The 17,820-nt window shown below is 43.0% G+C and overlaps 1 protein-coding gene across 12 annotated transcripts in view; it reads right to left on the bottom strand.

The window, feature by feature from the left end:
- Positions 1–17,820, bottom strand: part of dab1a (DAB adaptor protein 1a) — a 208,385-nt gene that overhangs the window by 72,703 nt on the left and 117,862 nt on the right. For 11 of the 12 annotated variants that reach the window (XM_035177354.2, XM_035177357.2, XM_035177362.2 and 8 more), the window contains exon 1: positions 1,356–1,661. The gene's annotated coding sequence lies outside the window, so the exon portion shown is untranslated. Of the gene's footprint in view, positions 1–1,355; positions 1,662–11,925; positions 11,983–17,820 lie in introns of those variants that run through there. The other variant, XM_035177355.2, reaches the window with a different exon arrangement.

Below are 17,820 nucleotides of genomic sequence, written 5' to 3'. Positions count from 1 at the left end.
GCCTTCCTCAGAGTCAAAGCTGCTGAGTAAGGATACTGAGACACACACATGCTGGTGGTTGGTTTACACCTGTCAAGCTTGTGAGTGATGCACAGATTTTGCATTTGTGATAAAAACCCGAATCAGAAATAGGGATTTTTCGCACATTTTAAAACACGCACACATGAATATTCACATCCATAAGCACACAACACGTACGCCATATGAATTCAACTGATGCAGGTTGTGTGCATGACAGCCAGAGAGAGGAGAGAGGAGAGAGGAGAGAGTGAGGGTCTGCAGAGCACCACAGCCTCATGATTAATGCGGCTTTTAGCTGCAGAGAAGCCTGAGCCCCCCAAAGCAAACTGACCGGGTCGCCCATTCAACTCTCCCTCCCTCTCTCTCACACACACACACACACACACACACACACACACACACACACACACACACACACACACACACACACACACACACACACTCACATTCTCCATCAACCCAAACCCAGTGACTGAGAACCTGCTATAGCCTACACACACCATTGACTACTCCTACACTAACACTTCATCAGCACCCTCGCAGCCTCCACTGTAGCGAGTTGCACTTCACTTCACCTCTTTCCCATTGAGAGCCAAACCCCTGAAGTGGACTGAACCCCACACACACCAGGGACATTCTACTAAACCAATGCGGCTCCTTGCGTAAAGACGCGTGAAATACAGTTTCCAAAGGTGTCAGGTCGCACAGTTGTAAAAAATACTTAAATAGAATAAGCCATTGTGATAAGTGTGTGAAAACATCCAGTTTACTCGGGAGAGATAAGGAAAGGATGGGGCAGGCAAGCAAACAGACAGACACACACGCACACACACACACACACACACACACTATCAAGTGGCAAAATGCTAAAGACTTGACGTGGTTTTCATGACATTACGTGAATACATGTGGATCTCCGGCAGAAGGACGCCCTGAGACGCACACGCACACGCACTGAGGAGACAGATGCAGAATGCACCAAACCACTGTCTTTCCTCCCGCCTAACATCTCTCTCTCACTCACACACACACACGTAGAGCCCCCGACCACTACTTCATTGCGGGGGTCACTCCCCCCACAACCGCCCCACACACACACACACACACACACACACACACAGTAGAAATCCCGATGCACCACCAGCTGCACCAGCAGCACCAGCAGCAGCAGCAGCGCTGGATAATTCATTGCAGTGACCAAACAGTGAATCCACAGGCTCCTCTCAGCTCAGACCGGCCTGCTCCAACTATCACACACCAATCTCAAAGTGCACGCCGCGCGCGCGCGCCCCCCCCGTGCACGGGACCCAATCCGTCCCAGGCTGTTCACTTACCTTTGCACTACAGCGAAAACGAGCAGTTAGTTCCCATTTTGTGACAAGGCTTTAGAATCCACTCGTTGCCCCGCATCTCCTGCTGGTCCGCTCACACATCCACAGTGGGTTTCAGCAGGGACACTAATCCAGTTTTCCATCCCTGGGAGAGCGCTTCCGAGCTTCGTTACATCTTCTTCCACGATCCCCACAAAACTATGCCAGGCTTCTTTCAGCGCGTTTTTTTCTCTCTCTCCCCTCCTCTCTCCTCCTCTGCCCCCTCTCCTTTCCTCACCCTCTCTCTCTCCCTCTCTGAGGTTGCCTGGTTACCTCTTTTCTGTAGGCTGGTTCAGACCGCCGGCCGGCAGCCAATCACGAGGCCGGGTTCCTCTTAACCCCTCCTCTGCTGAACTGTCCTGATTTCCAGCTTTCAAGGAGTGGGAGTGCAGGGGGGGTGAGGAGGGAGAAGAGGGAGAAGAGGGAGACAGAGGATGTAGCCTATGTTAACAAAACTATAATGAGCAAGACGAGATGAAAGAAGGAGAGAGTGGGAGAAGGAGGAGGAGGGGTGGATGGATGGATGGAGGGATTTAAGTTTGAAAAAAAAAAGTTGTGGAGGAGACGTCATCAAACTTGAGCATGACTGAATCACAGAATGTGGAAGTTGTAGTTTAGAGGCTGTTAAAGGATGACTGTGCTGTCCAAAGCTGGACATCATCAACCCACTTGCACTGTCACGCTGACACACACACTCTCTGAGTCATGAATGCACGTAAGCAGTAGTCATGCTGCAGCCTTCACCCAGTCATTCAGCAGACACCATTGATTGGTTCACCACCTGCAGTTGAGTCGTGCAGTCCGTACACATCAATGTGTGAGTCATAGACTTGGGGAACTCACCATGGTGTCTGACCGGCTTGATCCGCGAGTGGGAACAGATGTAACTTTCCACAACTATGAAACAATATTTAGAAAATACCAGGAAAACTCTTAGAGGCTTTACATACCTAGAACTGAAAAAGAACATTTGGATTTGAGACTGAACCATGCCAATGTTGTGTTTCACGCACTTCCGGAATTCCCCCTTATACCTTAACCTCTTCTAATCCCCTTCAATCCACATTTCCTCCTTTCAGTTTTCCCTCCCTGCACCTCCTCCTGCACTTCCCTCGCCTCAGATCTTCCTCTTATCCGGATGTGGAGTGTTACTGTCGGGGGGGGTTTAAGGATCCTCAGTGTGGACACAATTCTTCTGATCTCTGCAAAGACTGGAAGGAACACAACAGTCATCTAACTAAACCTCCTCTTCTTCCACGTTCCGACAGGGATGTAGGTTTAGTTTCAAAGTTGGTTCAAGACACAAGATTCAGTGGTGGAGTGTTTGTCAAGGAGGCAGATGAATCGGATGATACAGTACAGCCAGTTTCTAAACCTGCTTGTTTTAAATGGGCTGTTTGCTTGGCCTGTGGGGATGCTGGTTGCAGCTTTCTTTCTGAAACTGTGAAAGTGAGCTGCAGTAATTGAGCTGCAGGGGGTAGAAACTGGCTATGAGACTTGATCCACAAAACGCTGATCTGGGAATCATTTGTTGCCGTTGTCATGATCGTGTGCGTTGTCATTAATGCACTGCTGACATGAGGGTAAGGGTCAAGTGAGGGCTTTTCACTGCTAATGACTCCCAGCTGCCGCTGCTGCAGAGCGCTGATCGCCTGTTTATTCAAACGTATATTAATATTGAATGTATCACGTGCCCAAATCACACAACTTTGAAAGTGCACTACCTTGGAACCTTTTCCAATACACATGCCAAGCGTGAAAGAGTTGAGATAAACAGCTCTCGAGATAAATCAAACAAAGTATTTGCTTGCAAACAATCACCAGTCAACAAGTTAAAAAGGAAAATAAATAATTCCACTAAAGAGCTGGTCCTGCTTAAACTCTTGTCACAACACAATGCATCGTCATTTGACAAGGCACTGCATTGACCAATCAAATACAAAGTTCACATGCAAAGCAGATTACTTTGTATTGTGAGTGGATATTTACGGCTATCACTGAGGCTGAGAATAAAAAGATGGATGTTGTAATAACTTAAGTGTTAAAGCATCGGATCAGCATAAAAACAGGGAGATGAATTATCAGGCTTTGTGGATCAATGTCTCTCTTATAGCTCAAGCAACGTGCCCCCACCAACAGTCTGAACGTCTATTGACTCAGTTTGTCTCCATCACTGGTTAGATGTGTTATCCACAGTGCTATAGGATACATTTAAGTTATGAGCATGAGTGACAAGTTGATCACTGACTTTATTCTGTTAAAATCTTGTGGTTGTAAGCACAAATGTTGAGGTTTGCTTTCCTCAAAGTTGTAAGAAACATCAATATTATTTATATGTTCTACAAGTACTCTGAAACCTATTTATTTACATTTTTGACACACACACATACAACTTTTCTTTCTCTAACCATGACTTGACATATGTGCAATACTATACTTAAAGTAAAAAGTACACAACAATATCTTACATCTCATACTTTTTCTCTCTGTCTTAACTATGTTCTGCTTCTGCTGTAAGGATGAACATTTTCCTCCAATCAGATTATTGAAGTTCATCTTTTCATGTCTTATCTGATCTACTTTAAATATCTCAATAAACTTCTTGCTCCTCGTTTCTTCCTCCATCACACCACCTCCATCACTCTGACAAACCCAGCAGGGTCACTGTCCTTCCTCCCAAGTGTCCCACCACTCTCTCCTCCCACCATCTCTTCCTTCCTTGCTCTGTTTTCCGACCTGTGTATCTGTAGTTTACCCTCTCTATCTGTGCAGAGGCCTCCCGTCTATCTCCCTCCCTCAGTATCTATCTCTCACTCACCTTCCTCCTCTCACACGCTCTCTGTGTGCCTGTCTCGGCTTGGCTGAACAGATAATTCCTGGATGCTCATGTGTGCACGTCAGCAGCTTTCCCTCTCTCTCTCTCGTCTCACGTCTCACAAACTGACACACACACATACACATGCCAGTTACATAGAGACACACCTGAATGAGTCGCATTGATACAGCACTTTTTTCATTTTACAGACACATACACACACATGACTCTTTTGGGTAATCCATGAGAACGTCCAGATGGAACTTATCTCCAGTGAGAACGTGAAGGTCAGCTCCATCGTACTATTCACACAGAACATTGTTTCACAGGATTAGGATTCCTCTAATTCACACATATGCAGAGAAAGGGACAGAGAGAAAGCTAGAGGATAAAAAAAAAAGAAAAGGATCGGGACAGACAGAGAGACAAGAGACAGAGAGAGAAAAACAGGGAAGAGGAGACAGAATGGAATTTTCTGCATATTATCAGCAAAACGGGTCAAACTCGTTAAAGGCAACAAAGGCAGCACTCTAATTGCCTGAGCACAGCTCTGCACTGCTGAGCTACTGTAGGGGCAGTACAGTGGGCTCGTATATGACAGTGCAATCATCATTTGACATAAAGTGAGCCTAGTTAAAACCTAAAGCCACATAGCATGAAACATTTCGAGCATCAATCTGTAAAGCAAGGCTGGGGAACCTCCGGCTCCAGGAATAGAACAAAATCAAGACAGCAATTATTTTTCTGCAGTGAAATAAATAAAATAACTAGAATGGCAATGTGATTTTTATTTGGATCTGCACTAAATTGCATTCACTCATAAATATCAGTCCCCTCAATGAACCACATTTTTTTCATCAAGATCCATGAATCATTCTCTGACAAATCAACGGAAATGTTGAAAAAGACACTTGCAATGTTAAAAGAAAGTGGAAAAAGAAATCCTGGATCTGCCCACTGATCAGGATCCACACCAAAATGTAATTGGTTCTCCTGTGACCCATACCACATTGAGTCTCGTAGTGATCCATCTAGTAGTTTTTTCATAAACCTGAAAATAAACCTCCTTGGCATAGTTAAGAATCTAGTAATATGTCCTTCAGGATGATCCCCTCTGGCTGCATGGCTGTCAGCAAACCAAGACCCATATATTGCTGTTATATCTAAACCTGTGTACCTGTGAAGAAGTGATGAAAAAGGCCCATCTCGAGCGTCATTACAGATGGAAACACACATTCTGACGGAGACACTGTAACACAGGCGAGTTTCTCTGGTGAGGTAGCTGAAAGCCAATAAGCTGAAAACTCATTCAGAAGAAGAATTTGTGAAGGAGTCTTGTTGCTACTGCCGAGGTGAAAAATGACTCCAAAGTCCCAGTTTGTCTTGAAAAAACATTGCAGAGTGTTTCACTGATATGTTCCAACATATTGAAAATCACTGAAGGACAACACAAGAATTTTCTAGTTTTTGTCTCTGGCCTGTGATAAAACAAAAGACATAAGAAATAACACAGTAGTCATTTTTTGTTCGTGGGATCACTGCCAAGTTAAATACACGCTGTGAATTACTGTCCCTGTAAGATATGCTTGACACTATCAAAAGTGAGGATTTGTTTGATTTTGTTTGTGCATTTTCCAACTCCAAGAGAACAAAAGCCTTGTATGACATCTGAATACATTGGTGGGTTTGCTTTCCTTCAGGCATTTGGCGAGAGGTTTCGGGACATGAAAAGTGAACAAAAGGAACTGAGCATCTTTGTTAAGCTGTTTAATGTGGAAGCAGCTGATGTGCCTGACAACCTGAAACAGGAAATCATTGAGCTGCAAAGCAACAAGAAGCTGCAACCTGCCTCCGCTCCAGCTCTATAAACTGCATCTAGGTCCAGAGACATGCAGGGGAGTCTCTGTAAGCAGCTGTTTTTAAAAATGACTATGCCACTCAAAACTGACCAGAACCAAACCTGGAAAACCAGCTATACCATCATCACTACCATCTGACATCAGACGCCTCCCCAAAGAGAAGCCGCTCCAACCATTGCATCAAGGGTAGTGCTATACATGTGTTTAATAACTTAATATGACCCATGCTTTAAACTGAACAAACATATTAGGATAGGAGGTCAAATATGAACAACAGAGAATCCAAAGCTCGAATCCTTCCCTTTACAAAGTGGACAATAAGCCTTATCCGTAAACTATCCTGAATAAATAAAGGTTAAAAAAAGACTGGATACTGAGGGATAAAACCTGGAGCGCTAGTTGAAGATTTTGATGAGGTGCAGAAATTGTAAGATTTAACAAACAGCAGCTCCTCTGTAGCAGGAAAGACATTGCAATTGTCACACACACACACACACACACACACACACACACACACACACACACACACACACACACACACACACACACACACACACACACACACACACACGTTTTATTTATTCATTCGCAGCATGTATATCCAGTTACCTGCCATCTGATAGACTCGGTTCTTCTTAAGATTAGCAAACCTTTTTCTAGCATCAAATTACTAATTCAAAACAAACTTACGGGTATAATGAACACTTGGACATACATCCATAAGAACAACCTATAATGATGGAAACCATCTTTGAGAAAACTTTATTTGACATGTTCGTTTTAATTTTGGTTTGCTCCATGTCCCATCTGCTGACATGGAGGAGGCAGGATTTCTGACCTATAGTGCAGCCAGCCACCAGGCGGCAATCAAGATGCGTTGCCTTCCCTTTTAGGGAGCTGTAATGACATCTATCTTGATATACTGTGTAGGATTGACATGTATTGATCAGGTGAGTAGATTACTTTGTTTTCTTTTCAATCATTTTTTTTTGGTATTTTTAGAAATGTGTCAATGGCTCACAATGTACATTAATTTCAAATGTGATCAAACTGAGTTGACGCCTGTAAACGACAGTATGTAAATGACGGTCTCCTTTGTAAAAGCATCAATATGTCTGGAGGTGAATTTGAGTGTTACATTTAAACCATAATGAGATTAACTTTGACCCACATGCACAGACAAGTGCACAGTGACCCGTCTCACCTACTTATATCCCACACTGCTTATTTAGCTGCAAACACCAGGGCGTCGTTTGTGCATGAGTGAAAGTGAAGGAAGGCATGAGGCAGATGGAACAGCCCCCCCCCCCAATAGATGAAATATCACAGCAGGACCATATCTATCAATGCTACTATGCTACTCTTCAATAACTCAGATGCATCAGGATATTAGGTGTGTGACAGATGTGAGGAGCGTAAAAGAGCATGGGGGAGATGATGTAGGTGAGAGACAATATAGTGAATCTGAAAACAAACAAAGAGATGGAGTTATGAGTGGAGTTTTGACAAAGCCACAGATCATTCTTCCTGCATTCTCATGTGACTAAACTGAAAAAAGACAGAGTGGCAGAGATGACTTAGGATGATCTCGACTTATATCTAGGTGGCAGGTTGACTTGTGCGCAGTTGGTTTAAGGGAAGCGGAGCTAGTGAGTGTGTTTGTGTGTGTGTGTGTGTGTTAACACGCTAGGGAATTAGATATAAAGATGTGCTCCGTTGAAACCTCATACATGTTTATGTTTTTATCAGTATGTGTAACTCTGAGGGCTTTTGCCTCTGGGAGAATCCATCACATTTCATTAACACGTTTCATACGTGTGGGAACATGCGTGAACGTGCATACATCAGTTTCCTTCTGATCAGAGGGGAATTAAAGGGTGCAGCTGCAGCAGTGTTGCACCAAGTGTTTGAAAGATTATTTCTGATAACTTGATAGTAATGTGATGCTGTGTAGATTTAGTGGTTTTACATACACTACAAAAGCAGCCATTTGCCACCAGCTGTACATATAGCAGGCTCTATGTGGCTCCAGTGGGTTTAGAAAGACAATTATGGTTGTGGGTTTAAAAGATTAGACAAAAAAAACCACACAAATACATTAATCATATACATAATTTGTATTTTCTGAATGTGTGCATGTACCATAATAGACATATACTGTGTGTGTGAGAAGTAATTAAATGAGGTTATTAGCAGGGAACAGATTAACAGGAGGCAGTGGTGACGACAGTGGCAGCAACATTAGTAACTTGATTTTCTTTTCCAAGAAAACAGTTTTCACTGAAACTAATTTTCAGATCAAAATGAGAGCTACAAGAGGAAAATAAATCTAAAACGTGTTTAAACAGTGAAGGGAATGGAAATTACTCAGTGAAACATTTTAAAGGTCTGTTTCTTAGAAAATAGGATACAATTATTAAACGTTTTGAGTTGTCTGTAGGTCCCTCTGGCCACACAACCCCCATTCCACTGCCAAACGATAAGACTGCTTCTGCAAAATCTGCAATTTACAATCTCCACTTTCATATAATATACATCTAAATTACAAAACCATAGAATGAGCAGGTGTGTTGCTCCTACCTTTTGTTGCCTTTTTATTTATATGCTTACTTTGGTGCCAAAACATAAACTCAGATTAGACATTCCCTGGAACATGTGGTCAGAACACAACACATCAATGTAAAAATAAAGTAAGAATATTTGCTTTCTTTTTTCTGTCCCTCCACATGTCGATTACAGAGCAGTAACAGAGTGTTCTCTATGAAGCTGGTGGCGTTTCAGCATCTTTCTAAAAACTGAAAACTGACTTCCACATACATCATAAGCATAGAAGTATCCAAAAACATGTGGTAAAGACTTAACTTTAGTCTGATGTTCACAGAGTGAGGCATTTTCTTACATCAAGTTGACCCTTGTTTCAAAGAGAACCTGTCAAACACAAACACAGACACTATCTCTGTGGTCGAGATGGGCTGCACACGATGTTGTGAGATCAATTAAGATAAGTTTCCCCCAGCGGATTCAGTAGTGTCTCTACTTTAGACAATAGTCTTGTTGGGGCAGGAAGTATTGTTCCCTAGATGAAGCTTGAATGCCATTCTCTCTAAATCCAAGCTGCTTTCCACCACAGCGAAAAATACAAGACATCTAGGTCATTGAGCTTCCTCTGTGCTCCGTTCTTTCAGTTTCTATTTAAGGTGTTAGATATCCTGTGGGGCACATCATAGGACGCGAGAATGGATTAAGAAAAGCAGATATTACCTCAATGAATCATGTAACAGCCATGTGGCAACATTATATTTGTGCAAAACAAATATTTTTTCCTCAGCGTTTCAGCCTCACTGCATTTTATGTCACTAAAACAGGATTTTTCCAAACAACTTTAAAATAGCAGATTTTCAAAAACTCTGGTTCGTGTGTATCTGTGTGAACATGCTATGATGTAACAGCTTTCTTCGTGCATGCCCACTGTTGCTTTGTGTATTCAGCATGCAACAAAAACGACAACAGCAACAGCGGATATATACCGGTTTCTCTACGTACGGTTAGCAACGCTAGCTCTAATTACAAGTTTGCAGCTACATTTAGCATCAGTGAACCACATCAATGGCATTCACGGGCGTCTACCTTGCCTTATATTACTTGAACCACAGCATTCTTTGACATTTGGATCATTAATGCAAAACTTTATCGCCACCTACTGGCCTCGCATGCTTATTTGAGCATTTGTCATTTTGTGTTCTTTTGTAAGACAAAGGTTGTGTGGACAGGATTTTGTTTTTAAAACTGAGGAGAAAATATCTGTAAAAAAAATATCCACAGTAGAGTAACAGACAATGTATGAGTCATTGATTCATCCTCATTTCATGGATGTGAAAAAGATATGATTATGACACGTAAAACCAACTACATTATACTCCTCCTGGATAACTCCTGCTCGATTGGACTGAGGAGTTAGAATAGTGACCCTGCTCGACCTCCGTTTAACTCTGCATCACTCAAGTAGAGGTTAGGAAAGGTTTGTGCGAATTTATGTTTACGTACGTATATGTGTGTGTGTGTGTGTGTGTGTTGGGCGGGAAAAGAGGGGGATGCTGCTAGTACTGGGAGGCGGAGAAAGAGCAAAAGAGGGCAAAGGAGGTGGAACCAGTCAAACTGACACAGTTTCAGTGTTTTCTCAACATTGTAAATTATGCAGCATGGGCTGTTTCTGCTGGATGTTTTCTTCATTCATTTTTAACTGGTTCAGTTACACAGTAGTACTCCAGCTCCATTTCTTCTCTGTCTGTGCGTGCCGGTCTGTATGTGTAGATATGCGCAGGTATACAAGTGCAGGCATGTTTTTAATGTAAAAAACCTCAACTTGTAGTTGAGGCCACAAAAACCATGCAGAATTAATTGCTCACTGCTAATTGTTTTCTGATTGCTGGAGTTAATTACAGCTTTAAAAAAATCCGATGCCAAACAGATTTCTCATGTGGCGTCAGGTCTGACCTGCACACTCGCTCGCTCCTGCTACTTCTGTGGTAATGAATTAGGGAAAAAAGTCAAGTGAGTTTTTAAATTCTTATTAAACTTGAGTTGTCACGTTTAAAAATATTTAACGTTATTGCTTTGATCAGAGCTACCAACGGAATATCCCATAGCCTCATTAAATCAGCCCAATTACTGTCAGTGTTGCTACAGTGTGCGTCTCTCGTTGACTCTGCCAAGACGCTCTTGAGTCTCCTGTTTTATCACATTTCCATGTTTGCACAGAACACAGAATGAGCAAGATCTCGGTCACAGCAAATGTACTTTTCCTATGACGCCGTGCAGCTGTCAGCAAGGACGCAGCGGGAACTCCAGTCGTCAATGTGCTTTCTGAGGCTTGACAACTCAGCTCACTGCATTACTTTAGTTCATATGGTCAGACACACTGTTGATGAAACACTCTAACCTCCACCTCAGCCTTAACTTGTGGTGTGTGTGTGTGTGGGTGTGTGTGTGTGTGTGTGTGTTTGGGGGAAGTGTGTTTCCGTGTCGCCTGTGTCTACGTGGCTGGTGAGTGAGGGCTGCCTTGGGCTCATTGCTCATCTCAGTGGGTATAAATAGAAAAATAGAGAGCCAGGAATATAAAAGCATCACAGTCAGGTGTCTGAGGGCTGGAGAGGCTGCTCCCAGCTAAAAAACATCAGATCTGATAGCAGGTGGATGAGCTGCATGATTCAAAGCTAAGCAAATGTACTATCACATGCTGTTGAACTCTAAATGAAACAACACCAAATGAAAACTTGGAAGATGTCATTTAGTCTCACAACGCAGAATTGATTTCTAAAAGCAAGGGCTGATGCAAAGTCAGCTGGTTTTAACAAATTGTTTCTCCATGCTTCTGTTTTTGACTGCTGTTTGCAGCGCTCTTCTCGAGCCGCTGTGTGTTATTGCCTCAGTGCCCCCTGGTTTGTTTTGACATTGTTTCTCTGTTGTTTCACTGTGGTTTTTGTGTGATTTATGTGATTTGTGGAGAACACTCTTCAATGCGAGTTTCTGTTCTATTTTCTCTCCATTTGTGTTCAGGACTGATGCAGATTTGACTTTTGTTTTCACTCTGCAACCATTTGCACTGTGAACTGATTTATCCTCTGTCCAAATTGTCCATGTCGAGGATAACACTATCAATTACATCATGGAAATCATAGAGGGCAACATATTTTGCACAATTTGCAACTTTAATAATATGGCAGAGGGTAATATTGCACCATATAGTGATTTCAAACACAGCCATATTTAGGTTAATAGCATTTGAACAAAAGATAACACAACTAACAAAACAAATAGCAGAGAAACATAAGACAGTGTGCTATCAAAATATTAAACATACCTGAACGCCACCACACCTGGTTTCCATATCACTTCTCCTCAAAGAAGGAAAATGCACCTGGAGGAGAGAAGAGGCAGCAGAGTATTAACAACTAAAATGACACGTGGTAGAGCCCATACCTCCACCAACAGTCCCCTTAAGAAACTACATTCAAATTTACTAGATACAGATTTCTATTTGGGTCTGCACCAAATTGCAAGCACTCATTAATATCATTCCCATAAACAAGCCTGATCGTTTTCATCAAGATCCATGAATTTTTAATGAGTTCTTCCTTTGGTCATGTCCCACCCCTCCCAAGAATTTCATGGAAACTGGTTGAGTAGTTTTTGTGTAATCCTGCTAAATATAAAATAAACAAATGCAGATGAGAACTCTTGAGGTCTGGTCATCCTTTAGAGAACCGAATGCTCACCAACCTTACCTCTCAGTGTGTGTATGTGCACTTCTAGCTTACAATAAGGTTTAGGTTATGGGTAGTGTAAAGGTTAAGGTTAGGATAAGGGTAAGGAACTAGGGATGCATATTGTCAATGAGTGTCCTCACAAAGATAGTGTGTCCAAGTCCAAGTGTGTGTGTGGGGTGGGGGCTCTAGCCACCAGTGGAGAGATGAGATCATTACCTGTGACTTCGAGGCTAATGTCTCACACTCACACGCTCATGCGCACGCACACCCACACACAGGCTGATCAAGAGGCTAATGTGACAAAACTACGGTGACCGCAGGGCTTGTCTCCATTTGAGTAAGACGGCCTGTTTTACAACCTGCTTCCAACACTGGCAGACGAGAGAAATGAGGACAGAGAGAAGAGGGAGGGATTGACAGAAGGATGAATACAGGGGCATCTAATTGGAGACATGGTGGGAACGAATAGCCATCGCCCTCTTTCTGCTGAAGGAAAGGGGGGACATAACGAACATAACGTATGCCAAACAAGGAGCTCAGAATAAGCTCGTTAGCAGTGGTGGGACTGTGAATGACAGATGAGGAGAGGGGGATGATGGGAGAGGGTGGATATGGGTCAGAAGGTGGGGATGGCTGGCCCGGACTCTAATTAACTTCTCCATCTGCCCTTTGGCTCCTACGTCATATTATGCACCTTCACAATACTACTACTGCAACAACTGTAGGGGCAGTGCAGCTGGAGCACACGGAGCCATGCTCAGTCACATTCTTCCTCCAAGTGAGGAAATAGAAGATTCACAGTTCACATAATCCCATGGAAATTCATGTGCATTTTTTAAGTGCATGAAGATCCAATGATCACTAAGCACATGTCACGTGAGGGAGAAAGTAAAAACAAAGTTGTGATATTGACATTTACGGTGTGTTGATCCACCATTTGCTGCCCTCATACATACGCTGAACTCCGGACTTTCCCCTGAAGTTATACAGAGTGTATGTGACAATGCAAATGTCCAAATCAAATGCTCCAGACATTCTCAAGTTTTTCCTGCTAGCCCCCTCGTAAAATATCTGGAGAATGACTGAGTGAGAACGTGTGAGTATACAGCAGGAAAATCCACAGAGCGCAAGTGGGTGTGTTGATGACGCTTCTAATGATGGACACAAAAGTGGAAAAAACTGGAAGAATACCAATATCTCAGGATGGAGAGAGATGCTATACATTTTTTGTCGCGTGTTAGAAGCATCATCAACACCAGCACTCGCTTGCGGTGAATCCAGTCCTTTTTACTAGGAGGCCAGGCGGTGAAAGTTTGCAGAAACTGCAAAGGCTCTCACTCGGACATTTGCGTTCACACACTCACCTTCTTCATAGAAAACACGGAGGATCTGTGGAGTGTAATTACGATATAAGCTTTCAAAGGGAGATGGTAGAATGTGTGTGTTGGGGGTTATCATGGTGTCTCTGTGAATCTGGTAAATTATTGTAATACACACCATAAATACCCCACAGCCTTCCTGCAGACTTAATAAAGGCTCCAATTATGAATGATAATAACTTTTCTATGATTGTATTAAGTGATATGAAATCTGTAGAGTTTAACGTGTAAGATGTATTCCAAACACTACGGAGTGTCTGGGCCTGAATGAAAACAGTGAATTCTCATTTCGTACGGCATGAAAATAAAGCTGGAGGTGCTCCTCGGTGTTTATTCTTGTGCTGCTCAGATGCACAACAATACACTGTGTCAGCACACATTTCACCCCCCACACTGAACTACATATGCTAATGCAGAGGCTGCCTCCCTCCCTCCCTCCCTCCTAATCCTCCCCGACTCCACTCATCTCCTGTTTTCTCCCCGTCTCTTTCAAATCTAATTTTCTTTTCTTCTATTTCTATTACTTAAGCATCACATCAGCATTACTGGTAAGCACAAACAGTATTAACAATGCAATTTACAAAACATGTGATTTTACCCTCTCTCCTTCACACTGCCTTCCTCTCTTACCCTCGCTCTAACCTCCCAAACACGCACCCCCACTACGTGTCCCCTTTTATAGTCATGTTGCAATCTGGTGAAAAAGTGGAGTAATATTAAATATTAATGGCACATTCATTCTAGGCAAGCAGAATATGAAATGAATTAATCAAGGCGTACGAGGATGTCTAGATTCTTGTACTTTAGCCTCATCTGCCGTCATGTGCTGTGATGATGCTGTGCAGGAAATTAACAGTGACCATTGACATATAGGCCAGCATGTGTTTAATGTGATTAAGTGTAATGGTCGGACCATTTGAAGCCTCTTCAATTACCATATAACACCACTCATTCATCCTACAAACATTTCTACGACAGAAAAACATTTACTTAAAGGAGCACTCCGCCATTTTTTTTAAATGTCACAGTCAATTTAGTAGCCATGACTGGTTCAGCTGAGCAGGTGAAAACCATTGTATAAAGAGACTGAGCTTTCTAACGGCTGAGAGAATGACCACGCTGATGTGATAGCTGCTGTAGAGTTGTATTATTAAAATATAGGGTCCTTGTCAGGCAATTTATTACTTAAGCCGTTTTAAGACATGAACTCCGGAGAATATCAGCACAATGGGGTCCGGACTGTCTCCATACTTTGCTTTTCACACATGAACAACACAGCAGGAGATTGTACGAGTCCGACGAGTTCAAAACAACAGAAAAATCTCCGGAACATTCAGGTGAGGGGTGGGGCAGCATGCAGGAGGCAGGATTTAAACAATCAAGTCCCCGGGGGTTGATCACATGTTTTTGTGCACAACACATCGACACAGGGCTTCGTCTGCATCTTCTACACGTATGACTCCTCTTTTTCAACCTGAGGTATTGGTATATTTTATCATTTTTTTCAGTTCCATGTTGTGTGTTGCATGTTGCATGTTAAAAACATCGCCTCACAACTTCTCACATTGGCATCGGACATTCTCCAAGAATCTTCTCAGTCGACAGATCTATGTTGTAATAAACTCATATATTTAAATATCTCATCAAGTTCACCCTTTTATTCATAACTGTGAAATCCAGCAATCATTCATCAGACATCTGTGAAGATTTGTCTTTATCAGTCCTGATTTCAGAAAAGCTTGTAATAAGTAAGGACGGTTTTGACCATTCTTTTAAAAACTTTGATAAAGTTGTCACAATTATTTTCATTTATGAAACAAAAGTTTTTTCAATCTCCTCCCAAAAAGTATATTGTGAAGCTAAAGAAGAGGACAGGAGCGGGCAGAGGGGGAGTATCTTCTGAAGCCACACTTTAGGACGAACACTAGTTTGCTTTAAGAATCCTCTTAAGAAACTCTCCTACCCATCTCTCTCTCTTTCTCTCTCTCTGCTGCCACTATCTCTCCATCTCACATGCTTGATGGCCCCCCCTGCATGCTCCTAATAACCCATGATGAGTCCTCCACACTTGAGCACCCTCCCATCAGACACCCGCTGAGACCTGCACACACACACACACACACACACACACACACACACACACACACACACACACACACACACACACACACACACACACACACACACACACACACACACACACACACACACACACACACAGAACCCCTCTGTGTCACACATACAGGAAAGTGGATGATGACAGCCATCAGCAGAGCAATTAATGGACCCTTCCCCTGATTACAATACAACAGAGAGAAGAAGCAGAAAAACAACATAAGCTAATAGGGCTGGATCATAATGGTATAATTAGCCTAGCATGCAGCTCCCACTTGGACCCGAAACCCAAAAGCGCAGCCAGCAGTGACGCAAAGACGCACTGAAGGATGGAGCGCAGGGAGTGATGAAGTGGAGGGAGGAGTGGAATGGAGAGGGACTACAGGAAAACAGACAATTCAAAGATTAGATAAGGAGGATAAAAACAGTAAAGGGATGAATACGCAGGAGCTTAGGTAGCCCAAATCTGGCTGTGTGCACCAAATCTGTGTGCTGACAGAGGGAGGGATCAGGAATGGAGGGAGAGAGATCAGTCGAGTGAGAGAGTGATGGGGTAAGACAGAACGGAGAGGGAGGCATAAAGGAGAGGTGGACGAAGGGGGGTAGAGTGGTGCAGACACAGGACCATGCCCCTAGCATACTGATGCTGCTGTAAGACATGCAGTCAGTGCGGCCTCAGCTAAGCAACCAAGCATGTGCTGCAGGGTGCCGGGCTGCATCAGAATAGTGTGTTCACACTTTCATGTTTGCATGTATTGTCCCCTATGATGTGTGAAAATAATACAATATGGGAAAGACGGGATTAGAGGAAAAACAGGCAATTTATGGGAAAGCATGTGTGTTTGCATATGAGTTTGTATGTATGTGCACACGCACACACACACACACACACACACACAGTCGTGTTTGTGTGCCCCACGTGTGCTGCAGTGGGCAGTGGGTTGTTCATTATGCCGTGTGTGTCTCCTCCTGCAGAGCCTCTGTTATCACAACACAGTGCCCCACTCTGTAACCATACCTTAGTCCCACGGGAGCTGCTTTAAGATATTCAGCTCCTCAAGGACAACATACACACGAGGGCCCAGAAACATAGACCACAGTAACCAATCCCAACCAGCTCACCTCATGAACTCCTGCTCAACTACATGGGAGAACATAGAGAAGCAAGTATAAAGAAGTCTTTGTTAGTTTTTCCCCTTTGTATGTACTTTGCTTTTCATGGACAAAAGGTAGGAAGAATAAAAAAGAAAGAAAGAGAATGCGTAGAGAATTCACTTTGAATATATACATTATGTCCTGCCCCCTGCATATATACCCAGGCACCACCCCCCCACCTAAATGTCCCAGAGATTTTCCTGTTGTCGTGAACATGTCTGACATGGGGAATCTTCTGCTGCGTTCTTCATGTGTGAAAGGCAAAGTCTGGATAATGTCTGGAGTTCAGAAAACGGGTCACGTCAGCCTGTGTTAAACTGCTGACCTGTCTGGGGTGTAACCATTCCATAAACCCACCCAATCTCAGCTGGGATTGGCTCCAACACCCTCTGGGAACCCTGAAAGAATACAGCTAATAGATGGGTGGATTTTAGGGGAGGGGGTAGCAACAGTTAAAAGACAAAAAGGAGAAGGGAAGTGATATTTGATATAAATATCTATGTCTCAATTTGAATTACATTTGAAATGATAAGAGAAAAAAGAGGAATCCAATCACGTGTTATTATAACTGCTCACTACTGTAAAGTATAGCCAGAAGGCCGTTTGCATAATCTCTCTTTCTCTCTCGCTGCTCTATTCGACTCTGTCCAGGAGACAACAGGAGGTCTATTGTCTTCCTTTGAGTCTCCCTCAATGCCTCATCTTCACCCGTCTTTCAGAAAGAGATCCAGAAATGGATTTCATTCATTAGCAGAGATGAGAACAGCTTGACGGGGGTGCAAACGTGTCTCATGCTGCACTTCTAAAAGTGAGCCACATGGTGAAAATAGGAGGACAATA

This window comes from Hippoglossus stenolepis, chromosome 14, assembly GCF_022539355.2.
Source record: "Hippoglossus stenolepis isolate QCI-W04-F060 chromosome 14, HSTE1.2, whole genome shotgun sequence".
Lineage (NCBI taxonomy): Eukaryota > Metazoa > Chordata > Actinopteri > Pleuronectiformes > Pleuronectidae > Hippoglossus > Hippoglossus stenolepis.
Note: the sequence above shows the minus strand (reverse complement) of the source record. Positions and strands in the feature narration are given on the sequence as shown.